Source organism: Amia ocellicauda, unplaced genomic scaffold (genome assembly GCF_036373705.1).
Source record: "Amia ocellicauda isolate fAmiCal2 unplaced genomic scaffold, fAmiCal2.hap1 HAP1_SCAFFOLD_36, whole genome shotgun sequence".
NCBI lineage: Eukaryota > Metazoa > Chordata > Actinopteri > Amiiformes > Amiidae > Amia > Amia ocellicauda.
Genome location: NW_027102931.1, coordinates 662,776 through 676,679, shown reverse-complemented (window position 1 = coordinate 676,679; position 13,904 = coordinate 662,776).

Below are 13,904 nucleotides of genomic sequence, written 5' to 3'. Positions count from 1 at the left end.
GCACATCGCGCACCTACACCTTCACCTTTTCTGACCACTTTTCTTGCCCTTCTAATTTGCCTTGTAGTTCTATTAATTCTATCGTATTTTTCACAACTTCTTCTCTCAATTCACATTACTGTTTATGATGATCTTCCATTTCTGTTATTTTCTTTTCTTGATTCTCACCAACCTGACACAATATCACAATTCCTTTCTCTGTCTTATCTGGTTGTTGTTGCTTCCACCAGTCCCGGTGCTCCTTCGGAGACCAGTCTTTCTCCCAACTTCCTTCCAACATTTTCTTCTCTACATTCTGTTTTTTTATTTCTCAAAAAACCAATAATGCTGGTGTCACTCACTGTGACGATTTATCTGAAATATTACATTATTATATATTATATTATGTATATATATTATAATAAAAACAAACACTCCAGTAAGGTACGGACACCCGTACATGACACTGGCTAAGGTAAGGGAACCCATAAACAACCATAAGCACCTAGGACCTAGGACAGACTGTAACTTGCTAACTTGCTAACTGTTTTGTTTGCTTCACATCGTTTGCTGCTAGTTGCATGCCAAATGAGTTCGTTCTGTCCAAAATATAAGCTTTTTTCTTCTAATAAACTCAATAAAAATACAGTGCACTAGCAACTATTTCCCTTTCAAAAGTTGTAGTCCCGTTTCAGTTAAAACAAAATGTGTTCTTCAAACAAAGAAAATACTTGTGTTTCTTTTCCCTCTTTACCTGCTCTTATCACAAAGCTTCTCAACACAATCTCAGGTGCAGGTGCACTCTGCGCTATCCTTTGCCCGAGCTTTGTCCAGGAAAACTCACTGTAGCCATCTTAGTTCAACACGGGCTCTCCTTACCTGCGAGTCACACGGGTCCAGTTCACTTTGCAAGTGAACAGTCTCTTCTCAGAAACAATAAGGAAACTTGGAAAGAAACACAATCCCAGGTCGGTGTTAAAAAAAAGTTCTTTGTTTTCATATTAAAAGAAAACATTTGTATTTTCTCTGCACACTTCACAGCTCCAATTAGCACACTCAACTAATCCCTGCCCCCCTCAGAACCGTCACTAAAGAAAGGTACTCACAGTCATTTTAAATATGACATCCTGTAGTGTTTGTTTTCAAAATATGATCTTATTATCACTTGAACCAAATAAATCCTTTGACCCACTAATACCAAATTACAGTTATGGGGGCCACAGATGTGATTTGAAAATACGATCTTCCATGTCTTTCTGTTGTGTTTTGACCTGGGGATCTGTAATTGTCCAAGTGGCTACTGCACATGTACTTATTTAATATTAAATGTGTTATTTAATTAGGCTTGGTTCTGGTGAGCATGTACAAGACGTCAGCTTTTTAAATAACTGTGTGTATTGGATCATACACATTTTAGAAATACTCTCTCAAACTTCCCGCATTGGTACCTCACCAGGGAGGTAGAAAACAGCAATAGCATTGAAAAAGTGTGATTGTAGTTCTGCTCTTCTGCAATATATTTCTACAATATCTTTAACATCTTCTTTAACATTGTTTTAAAGGCTGGGACCAATATGGTGGAATATCTCCAACACACGGACATTGAGAGACTCGACCCCTTTGTGCTGCTGCTCAGAGACCAACTCTCAGTTGTCTCTGAGTAGGCTATGGATCAACTTCCTTTCCTAATATGAAGGAGACCATGGATACAAAACCTATGAAAAACAGGTGATTATTGTTATTCTTCTCATTATAAACTACTTAATACATCTCTCCCATAAAGTACAACAGGATAGTGGTGACGTCATTCAGGATTGGATTGCCATTGGTCAAAAGCCCTCTGAGAGAAATTGTGTGGCGACACTCCACACTCTTAGAAGAAATTGTTCTGCACAGAACCATAAAGGGTTCCTCGAGTAATCGCTCTGGTGGATCCCTTTATGGTTCTATGTAGAACCCCTTCAAAGGGGTTACATGAAGAACCCCCAAACATAGCGTTCTACACAGAACCATTCGTTTTAAAATGTTATATATAGAACCCATTCAAAAGGGGGACACGTGCTATACCTGAATTTGTTTTCCAAATACAATCTTTAAAAAATGTATGAGTTCATATATACAAACACACATACACAACGAAAAAATCGCACTACTAGTGAAGTAACTTCATTTACATTATATGCCACAACTCCTCAATTTGGAAAGCAAAAACAAGACATCTGATGTAAAAGTGTAAACTAATTACGAACAGCACTTTTGATTTTTATCTTCAATTCAGGGGCTACTTATTCGAACAGTAAACTGTATTCTCTCTTCAGAGTGACTGGAATGTTTTTGCCTACATTCAACTTAAATATGAAAGTTTCCAAAAACGGCATAGTTTTCTTTAAGGCTATTCAATGCCAAACACAAAATTCTCTCTGCTTTCAGTGCTTGTCCTTCAGCACAATTACACAGGTTCATGATGTTCTCATTTCAATACATTGTTTTCTTATTTAAACTATTTGACTTTGAGCTTACATTGAGAATAAAATCACTTTTGCAAGTAAAACCTGGCCAAGAAAGGAAGCAGCACTACAATAAAACAATACACAGAATACAAAGCAGTTCCTTCAAAAGTGAAAGTGATAAAGAGTGATGTCTGTCAGTAAATTACGTTGAGATACATATTGGTTATTTTGAATTAGGAGTCCAACTTCAATAACTTCTATTAACAAGCCAAAATACAGATCAGAATTACGGGTAATTGAAAAGAATATGTAGCGCCTAGGTAAGCTTGGATGTGTTCAGAGAAACACTAAAAACGGACCTTCCTCACACCCGTCTTGTTGAGGTGGACGTGGTCATACAGGTGATGTGGCTGGATGTCTCAGTGGTGTGCCAGGTGGACGTTGGGGAGGAGGGCACATCTTCGGGACACTTCTGCGTTGATGGCCTGGATGATGTGCAGGGGCACGTCTGTGCGGGGCAGCAGTGTGGAGATGGTGATTTTGGCAGTTGGGAATTCCTCTGTGGCTTTCGTTGCCACCTGTCTCAGGGCTGAGGCCGCATCGCCCCTGCGGGCACTCAGGTCGTTAGTGCCGGTGTGGATGAGGATGTGTTTGACCTGGCACAGCCTCCTCTTGGAGAGCAGCTCCAGGGCTCTCTGTGCTGTCGGGCACCAAAGCTTTTTCACTTTTCGCCCAGGGAAGAGGCGCCTCTCATCCAGGAACTTCCCATTGGATTCGCTCAGAATGACCACCTCTGCGTTGACCTGCCACTCCGGGTTTGCGTCGGGAGTGGTGGGGGCAGCGGGTGTGTTTTAGGGGAGTGGCGTTTCAGGGGTTTGTGTATTAGTGGCAGGTCTGGTGATAGTGGGGGTGTCAGGAGTGGTGGGGAGTGTGGGTGGATCAGTGGGTGCGTCAGTGGGTGCGTCAGGGGTTGTAGGTGTTGTGGGGTCAGTGCAGTGCAGTCTCTGTGCTCCTCTCTTAGCTTCTCCAGCTGGCTCTGCAGGCTCCTCAGCTGGCTGTGCTGGGGTGTCCTGGTCAGCTCCTCCCTCGCTCTGTGCAGCTCCGTCCTCAGGGTTTGGCTCTGCTCCTCCTGGTCTCTCACTGCTGCTCTCAGCTTATGGATCTCAGCCTTGTGGTGCATCTTTAGTCCCTGAACTCCCGCAGTCTGTGGGAGATGGGGCACTGTCTGGCTCCGTGTGGCTGGGGGCAGACTGCAGGGTGGCTGGCTCTGGCTTGTGTTTCTCTACCTCAGTCTGCTGCTTTGAGGTGTGGAAGCCGAGAGATAATTGGTCCAGGCTGCTCTCGCTGTCCTGCACCATGATGGTCCCGTTGTGGTATACATTAAAAGTGAGCATCACACTGTCTGTGTCTTTCTCTACCAGCACTGAGATCTGCCTGCCTCTGCTAATGCCCCTCTTGTTGTTATTGGGGTATGTCTGGCACAGGGTTTTGTGAAAGGCGCTGTAGAACAGTAGATTGTTCTTGACCCTGTTTTCTCCTTTACCGGTGTAGTCTAGGATGAGGGTCTCAGGAGATGCTCTCATCACAGCTTGTTTGTAGTCCTTCTTAGCCTGTGCAGAGCGAATGTCTTCAGGGTATCGGATTTCAAAAGGCAGCTCTGCAGTCAGACTGCTGTTCGATAGATTTCTATCAGTCTCAGTGGCAGTTGGGCTCTCTCCTACTGTCACTCTATTCAAATCGGAGCTCTGCATTTTCATTGGCTGAGTCAACTACTGAGAATGCTTATTTATTTTATTAATACATATTTTTTTGTTTAATTATTTGTCTCTTACCTCCAATTCTTGTCTTCAGCTTTTCTTTTCTGACTTTTCTTCCTGAACTGTCTCTCTGCTTTCTTCTTTTTGTGTTTCTCTTAAAATTATTATTTTTTGAATACTTTTTCTTCTGAATTTCTATTCCATGTCTTCTGTGTATGTTTATAGTGCTATATATTCATTTGTAAATCACAAATTAAATCCGCTTATGTATAAAAACAAATGTTTTTTAGGAGCTCATATTCCTCTCTCTCTCTCTCTCTCTCTCTCTCTCTCTCTCTCTCTCTCTCTCTCTCTCTTTCTCTCTCTCCCTCTCAATTCAATTCATTTGTATTGTCAAAGCAATTGGACATACATACATATACATACATACATACATACATACATACATACATACATCTACACGGAAAATAAATAATAGAATTATGAATCACAATAAGATGTAATGAAGTACAGAAAATTAAAATGTAAAAAAATGTGATCTTTAATACATACAAATAAAGAAAATAGGTTTACTATTTCCAGATTCCTTTTTTGAAATACAATGACATGCATAACAAACAAGTATTTACATTATATTTACAGCCGGTGCTCGTGTGTCACTGTGTCCCTCAGGCTGTGGTAGGCGCTGACATATTGGGCAGCCAGGGTGGCTGTGTGTCCCTCCCCCAGGAGGACTGGTGTTTTTCTTTTTTCTCAGTTTTGTCACAGGTTGGGTGGGCATCCATTATGTTGTTACAGAATTTGTCCCTTATTTTGGGCTAAAGCTTTCCGTGGAGGGGAACGTGGATCAGTTTGTACCATTTTTGGGAGAATCTGCCTTGTTGGGGCGGAGCTGTGACCAGGTGAACAGCAGATCGGGCATAGGTGGGCATGTGGGCAGAGGAGTTGGAAGGCCGGTCAAGCAAATAAGCTTGCTAAGGTACGCAGCAGCAGCAAGCATCCCCCACATCCAGCCAGCCAGCCAGTCTGGCTGGCAGTGACTGAGTGGTTGTCAGACGGCAAGCAACGGAATGTACGTGCTCTGTGATGTCATAGCAGTCAGCTGAGAGAGGCTCGTGATGTCATCGCTGAGCTGGCTGGCTGGCTGGCTCTGTGTGTGTGTGTGTATGCCTGTGTGTGTGTGTGTGTGTCTGTTTGTCTGTTTTTCAGTCTGTCTGTCTCTCTCTCTCTCTCTCTCTCTCTCTCTCTCTCCCTCTCAATTCAATTCATTTGTATTGTCAAAGCAATTGGACATACATACATTCATACATACATATATATATATATATATATATACATACATACATGCATACATGCTAGAAAGTCATTACTATGTTGTCTTAAAGGCTAACTAAGCAGAACATATATCATTATAGAACAGAGTCCATAGGTCTACACATGGTTTTAGGGAACAGGCACGTAGGTCATACCGTTTGACATTGTTTCCAAGGTTCTCATCGTAAATAACAAACAGAAATCAAACTAGCTTCTGGCCTGACCTTCTAGCTTGACTCTATCTTTCCGCCTTATATACTTGGTGAATAATTGAGGAAGTAGCACCAAGTGACCACATTAGGCTGCCTGAGGGTTTCTGGGGAGTGTAGTTGTCTAGGGTCGGTTTTCTTCCCTAGAGTGCAGACCTTGCAGCAGACCTGGCCTGACATGTCTGCCATGTATGACCCTGCCCCTTGGTTTGTCCCACATCCTCCCCCCCAGCTGCGACCCCATAGGTCGAGCGACAGCCGCAAAAAAGCATGCACCCGGGACAGCCCATCAACATTCCCCATGGCCTTCCCTGGCCTGTGCTGCAGGGTGAAATGAAAATGTTGGAGACTCAAAAACCACCTCATCACACGGGCATTCCTGTCTTTCGAACGATGCATCCAAGTGAGGGGGGCATGGTCAGTGATCAGGGTGAAGTGCCTGCCCAACAAATAGTATCGAAGACTGTCCAAAGCCCACTTCACTGCCAAACATTCTTCTTCAACTACCAAATAATTTATTTCATTGGATTCCAACTTTCTGCTAAGGAACAACACCGGGTGTTCGTGATCACCCATTCTTTGGGACAAAACCACTCCGATCCCCACCTCAGAGGCGTCCGTCTGGACTATAAATTCTTTCTGAAAGTCAGGTACCATTAAAACGGGGTTGCGGCAGAGCGCCTCCTGTAGGCTCCGGAAAGCCCGGTTTGCTGTATCACCCCATCTAACCATATTGGGTTCTGTAGCCTTAGTCATATCAGTCAGAGGGGCCGCTAAGGTAGCATAGTTGGGAATAAACCTCCGGTAATACCCAGTTAACCCTAAAAATGCCCTAACCTGCTTTTTATTGACAGGCCTAGGCCAAGAGTTTATGGCTTCAACCTTGGATATTTGGGGTTTCACCATACCCCTCCCTACTGTATAGCCCAAGTATTTGGCCTCTTCCAACCCCAAATTGCATTTGGTTGGATTAGCCATCAGGCCTGCTGCATGTATTGAATCCAATACCGCTTGGAGCTGAGACAAATGTGATTCCCAATCTGGACTGTGAATGACCACATCATCTAAATATGCTGCCGCATACGTCCTGTGTGGTCTAAGTATGTGGTCCATCAACCTTTGAAAGGTGGCAGGAGCACCATGCAGGCCAAAGGGCATCACTGTGTAGTGAAACAGACCATCTGGGGTTGCAAAGGCTGTTTTTTCTTTGGCACCCGGGGTCAAGGGAATCTGCCAGTAGCCCTTGGCTAAGTCAATAGTTGAAATATAGCGAGCATTCCCAATATTCTCTAACAATTCATCTACTCGGGGCATTGGGTATGCATCAAACTTTGAAATTTCATTAACCTTTCTAAAATCATTACAGAATCTCCAGGAGCCATCAGGTTTGGAAACCATGACTATAGGGCTGGACCACTCACTGTGGGATTCTTCAATAACCCCTGCCTCCAGCATTTCCTTAACCTCATTTCTAATAGTGTTCCTGCGAGCTTCTGGTACCCTGTAAGGCCTCATATTTACCTTCTTTCCTGGGAGAGACACAATGTTGTGAGAGACTAAATGGGTACGCCCCGGTATGCCTGAGAAAACTTCCCTATTACGTATTATCAAGTCGTTCACCTCCTTCAACTGGTCAGGTGACAAGGCAGCTGCAATATTCACCTTCGGTGTCCCTAGTGGCTGAGGGGGGTAAGTCAACATCAACACTTCCCTGTCCTTCCAGGCTTTTATTAAGTTGACATGATATATTTGTTCTGGGGGTCGGCGGCCGGGTTGCTGAACCTTATAGTTCACTTCCCGTATTCGCTCTATAATCTCATAAGGTCCCATCCACGTAGCCAGAAATTTACATTCTACAGTGGGAACCAACACCAACACCCTATCACCAGGCTGGAACACCCTCAGTGTAGCCTGACGATTATAGGCGAATTGTTGGTGTTCCTGTGCCTGCCTTAGGTGCTCTCTCACAATGGGAGTGACTGTGGCTATTCTCTCTTGCATAGCATTGATGTGCTCGACTACACTCCGGAAAGGAGTGGACTCGTGTTCCCACGTTTCACGGGCTATGTCTAATATCCCCCTGGGGTGCCTCCCATATAACAGTTCAAAAGGCGAAAAGCCCAGGGAAGCCTGTGGGACTTCCCTAATGGCAGACATCAAGTAGGGCAGCATGAATTCCCAATTTTTCCCATCCTTATCGATTACCTTTCTTAGCATGGACTTCAGGGTCCTATTAAATCTCTCAACCAACCCATCTGTTTGTGGGTGGTAGACTGATGTTCTCAACTGCTTAACCTGCAACAATTTACACAGATCGGTCATAACCTTAGACATAAAGGGTGTGCCCTGATCTGTTAATATCTCCCTCGGTATCCCCACCCTACTACACATCAACATTAGCTCTTTTGCAATACCTTTTGAAGCCATGGTCCGCAGTGGAATGGCTTCTGGGTACCTGGTGGCATAATCCAAAATAACCAGTATATACTGATGCCCTCTGGCTGATTTTGGGAGAGGTCCCACCACATCCATAGCTATCCTAGCAAAGGGGGTCTCTATGATGGGCAAAGGGACCAGTGGGCTTCTGAAGGCTGGTTTAGGAGCATGTAGTTGACATTCAGGACATGAGCTACAATGTTCTGTCACGTCTGCATGTATGCCTGGCCAGTAAAACCTCCTCAGGAGTCTATCCTTGGTTTTGTCCATCCCCAGATGTCCCCCCAGGATATGCCCATGTGCCAGACTGAGAACTGTTCGTCTGAATGGGGTGGGAACTAGCAATTGCTCCACAATGTCCACCCCTATCTTATTTACACGGTACAATAGGTCATTTTTTACCATAAAATAAGGATAAGCTGTTGGCGGGTCTGCAGTAGTCATAGGGGTCCCATTTACTACCTTCACATTTTCTTTAGCATAGTGTAGAGTGAGATCTCGCACCTGTGCGCTGCCAAAATCAGTGGGGAGTCCCTCTAACACTGACACTTCTACATTGTCAGCTTCAGGGGTCTCTATGAATGGATTCTCACCCACCCTGCTAGTGCTGGGTTCCTCACCCTCCATAGGGTCATCTACGTCACTACATTCCACCCCTATGTTTTCAGTTTAATTTTCCCCAACCAAAACCTTCACTGTCGACTCAACTGGAACCAGGTCTACTTTTAGCTCTAGTTGTGGGATCGAGGCAACTTCTGGCTTACAGTTTTCAGTGTGCATTTCCAATTTACTATGTTTTCTATCTAGTTTTCCAAAATTAGGAAAATATCGTCCCAGTATCACATCATATGGCATGTTGGGTACCACACCGACTTCGTAATCTAGTTTCCCGGCCTCTGTCTGTATGTTTACAAGGGCTGTGGGATAGGGGCGTGTGTCACCATGTGTGCATGTGATACTGAGCTCCTGATGTCTATCCAGCTTGTTGGTCGCTACTAATTTTTCTGTGACCAGTGTAACCATACTGCCAGAGTCGAGTAGAGCAGCCACTTCTTTCTCATCGACTATCACTGTACACATGTGTTTTGGATTAGGTACTCCGCCTATGAAAACATCCGTCCCAACAGGGCAGGCATAAAATACCGGTTTCTCTTTCCCCATATCACACACATTACATTGCATTGGTTCCTCTCTACCTGGGCAGTGGGCCGCAATATGTCCTACTTTGTCACAATTGTAGCAGACAATTGGTTGTGATGGTGACCCCCTATAACCCTTAGTCTCGGCTTTAGGCCCCACCTTTGCCCCCCCCAGTCTTGCTCTTTTCTTCCAGTCCAGCGCGTCATGTTTCCCAGAGTACTTTGGAACCATCTTACCCGGTCCGCTGGTTCGTCATGGCCTGGGGAACGAGTTTTTAACCTCCGGTACATGCTCTGCTGCTCCGGCTGTATAGAACCGCTCTACAATGGCCACCAAGGTGTCAGCGGACAGCACCTCATTCTGGCCAACCCAGCGTCGAACGTCCTTGGGCAAACAGCGTTGGTAGTTGTCAAGGACTATGGCCTCCACCACCTCGGCTGATGAATGGACCTCTGGCTGTAGCCATTTCCTGGCCAGATGGATCAGATCAAACATCTGCGTTCGGATTGGTTGTCCTGGTTGGTAGGCCCACTGCTGAAACCGATGTGCCCTCACTGCGGTGGTCACGCCCAATCGGGTCATTATCTCCGCTTTCAATTTATCATAGTCCTGGGCGTCCTTCAGCTCCAGATCAAAGTACGCTTTCTGTGCATCCCCTGCCAGATAAGGTGCCACAAGCCCTGCCCAGGAATCTTTTGGCCATCCCTCTCTCTGCTGTCCTCTCAAAGGTCATAAGGAAGGCCTCAACATCGTCCTGTTTTGTCATTTTCTGCAGAAAGTGATTGGTGCGGGGAGTGGAATGGGTTGCAGCCCCCTGTGGCCCAATCCTGGTTGCAAGTGCTTCAACACTCTCTTTCAGCTCTTTAGTCACCTTTTCCTGCTCTTCTCTAAACATTTTATTTGTATCATGCTGGACCTGCAGTGCTTCCTGATGCATCCGCATAGCATCCTGGTGAGCCACCTGCTGCACCCTGGTCGCTTCCTGTTGGGCTATTACAGCCTGTAGTTTTTTTTTTTTTGGATAAAAAAATTCACTCAGCCAGTCTGGGTTTCATGAGGTGCTGCCCGCATTCTACACCAAATGTGACAAAACGCCTTGGCTGTACACATGTGCGGGTCTTCTCTGTGATCTTCTTAGGAGTAAAAACCAGTCATGACCCAGGGAGGAGGTTGCAAATACAGGGCTGTGCCTGTATGTTTACTTCAAACAAAACAAATCTGAAAACAAAACCTAACTCACACTGGAGTTGTAACTAATCTTACATAATCATTCTATTTTAAACAAAGTCTGGAATAAATAAGTCTTGGCTTTCTCCTTATGAGCTACCTCTGTTTTCCAGATAACTCACCCTATTGTCTCTCACTTCTCTCTCTCTCAGGCCCGCCTTATATACCTGGTGAATAATTGAGGAAGTAACACCAAGTGACCACATTAGGTGCTAGAATGGCTGCCTGAGGGTTTCTGGGGAGTGTAGTTGCCTAGGGTCGGTATTCTACCCTAGAGTACACACCTTGCAGCAGACCTGGCCTGACATATCTGCCATGTATGACCCTGCCCCTTGGTTTGTCACAATACATACATACATACATATACACGGAAAATAAATAATAGAATTATGAATCACAATAAGATGTAATGAAGTACAGAAAAAGAAAATGTAATAAAATGTGATCTTTAATACATACAAATAAAGAAAATAGGTATACCATTTCCAGATTCCTTTTTTGAAATACAATGACATGCATTACAAACGAGTATTTACATTATATTTACAGCCAGTGCTCGTGTGTCACTGTGTCCCTCAGGCTGTGGTTGGCGCTGACATATTGGGCAGAATGTGTCCCTTATTTTGGGCTAAAGCTTTCTGTGGAGGGGAACGTGGATCATTTTGTACCATTTTTGGGAGGATCTGCCTTGTTGGGGCAGAGCTGTGATCCAGGTGAACAGCAGATCGGGCATAGGTGGGCATGTGGGCAGAGGAGTAGGAAGGCCGGTCAAGCAAATAAGCTTGCTAAGGTACACAGCAGCAGCAAGCAGCCCCCACATCCAGCCAGCCAGCCAGTCTGGCTAGCAGTGACTGAGTGGTTGACAGACGGCAAGCAACGGAATGTTCATGCTCTGTGATGTCATAGCAGTCAGCTGAGAGAGGCTTGTGATGTCATCGCTGAGCTGGCTGGCTGGCTGGCTGGCTGGCTGTGTGTGTGTCTGTGTGTGTGTGTGTGTGTGTGTGTGTGTGTGTGTGTGTGTCTGTTTGTGTTTGTCAGTCTGTCTGTCTGTCTGTCTGTCTCTCTCTCTGTCTCTCTCTCTCTCTCTCTCTCTCTCTCTCTCTCCCTCTCAATTCAATTCATTTGTATTGTCAAAGCAATTGGACATACATACATACATACATACATGCTAGAAAATCATTACAATGTTATCTTAAAGGCTAACTAAGCAGAACATATTTCATTATAGAACAGAGTTCATAGATCTACACATGGTTTTAAGGAACAGGCACGTAGGTCATACCGTTTGACATTGTCTCCAAGGTTCTCATCGTAAATAACAAACAGAAATCAAACTACCTTATGGCCTCCTGACCTTCTAGCTTGACCTTATCTTTCTTAAGTATACAAGAGAGAAAAACAGGTTTGAGAAAATCATTTCTAACTTTCCTTCCATACAATAATACATACATACATACATACATACGGAAAATAAATAATAGAATTATGAATCTCAATATAATGTAATGAAGTACAGAAAAAGAAAATGTAATAAAATGTGATCTTTAATACATTCAAATAAAGAAAATAGGTTTACTATTTCCAGATTCCTTTTTGAAATACAATGACATGCATTACAAACGAGGCTTAGGTGGGCATTTGGGCATAGGAGTAGGAAGGCCGGTCAGGCAAATTAGCTTGCTAAGATACGCAGCAGCAGCAAGCAGCCCCCCCATCCAGCCAGCCAGCCAGTCTGGCTGGCAGTGACTGAGTGGTTGACAGACGGCAAGCAACGGAATGTACGTGCTCTGTGATGTCATAGCAGTCAGCTGAGAGAGGCTCGTGATGTCATGGCTGAGCTGGCTGGCTGTCTGGCTGGCTGGCTCTGTGTGTGTGTGTGTGTGTGTGTGTGTGTGTGTGTGCGTGTGTCTGTCTGTCTGTCTGTCAATTCATTTCAATTCAATTCAAAGGTGCTTTATTGGCATGATCTATCACAATATTGCCAAAGCAGATACAAATGTTCTATCAATCAAGACAAAACATTGCAATACAAGATTCAGTGGAACAAATATAGTACACATTGAAATAAAATTAAGTAGGATATAAACCATATTTGTTGTTTGTATCAAAATTTGTGTCATGACATCAGAAAAATCACTGTTTTTATTTTGTTTTGCAAATGGAGTGCCACAGGCTGGTGTCTACACACTGTCTCGCAGGCTGTGGCAGGTGGATACATATTGCGCTGCTAAGAAGGCAGTGCGCTCCTCCTCTCCCAGCAGGACGGGGAGTTTGCAGCAATCGGGGATCATGCTGAACTCAGGGATATGCATTTTTAATATTTTAAAGTATGTCTCCCTGATTTTTGTGTATTTAGGGCAGGACAGCAGGAAATGCGCCTGTGTTTCGACCTCCCCTAGGTCACACTGGCTGCACAGCCGCTCTTCTCTGGCAACCCAGAATTTTCTGTAGCGGCCTTTTTCAATGGCGAGGCTGTGGTCACTGAGCCTGTATTTAGTTAGATTTTGTCTCTCTTTTATATTTTGGATTTTTAAGTATTCAGCCAATGTAATGTTTCTATTCAGGGCCCGGTAGCATTCCAATTTGTTTTGTAATTCTAATTCGTGTCTCTAATCTTTTGTGTATTTGCTTTTCAGGTACATGTCAATTTTCCCAATTGTAGTTGTTTTGGTCATTGTGTGTTCGGGCTCTGTGAGCCTCAGAGCCGTGGGGGCGTTTCTGTGTACGTGTAAGATGTTTTTATTAAATTCTAGGTGGAATATTTCCATGGGGCTTTTGTCCCAATTGCTGTTATTGAGGTTCATGAGGGGACCCCACACTTCGCTCCCATATAGCAGGATTGGTTGGATGATGGAGTTTAATATTTTAATCCAAATAGTTATTGGTATTGTTGTTTTCCCAAATTGTGTCTTTATGGCATAAAATGCCCGGCGTGCCTTGTCTTTTAATGCGTTTATAGCCAGGCTGAAGCTCCCTGACGCACTGATGGTCAGGCCAAGGTAGTTGTATCTGGTGCAGTGCTCTAATCCAGTGCTGCCCAGAGTGAAGCGGTACCTGTTTCCCTGAGATGGGGCTTTTTTCTGGAAAACCATAACTCTGGTCTTGTCCAGATTGACTGCCAGGGCCCATTTCTGACAGTACTGCTCTAGCAGCGCCAGGTTCTGCTGAAGCCCCTGCTCTGTGGGCGACAGCAGCACCAGGTCGTCTGCGTAGAGCAGGAACTTGATCTCTGTGTCATGGAGAGTTAGGCTGCGGGCGTCAGACTGCTCCAACACTGTGGCCAACTCGATGATGTAGATGTTGAACAGTGTTGGACTCAGACTGCAGCCCTGTCTCACTCCCCGCCCCTGAGTGAAGAACTCTGTTCTTGAGTTGCCAATTTGAACTCCGCA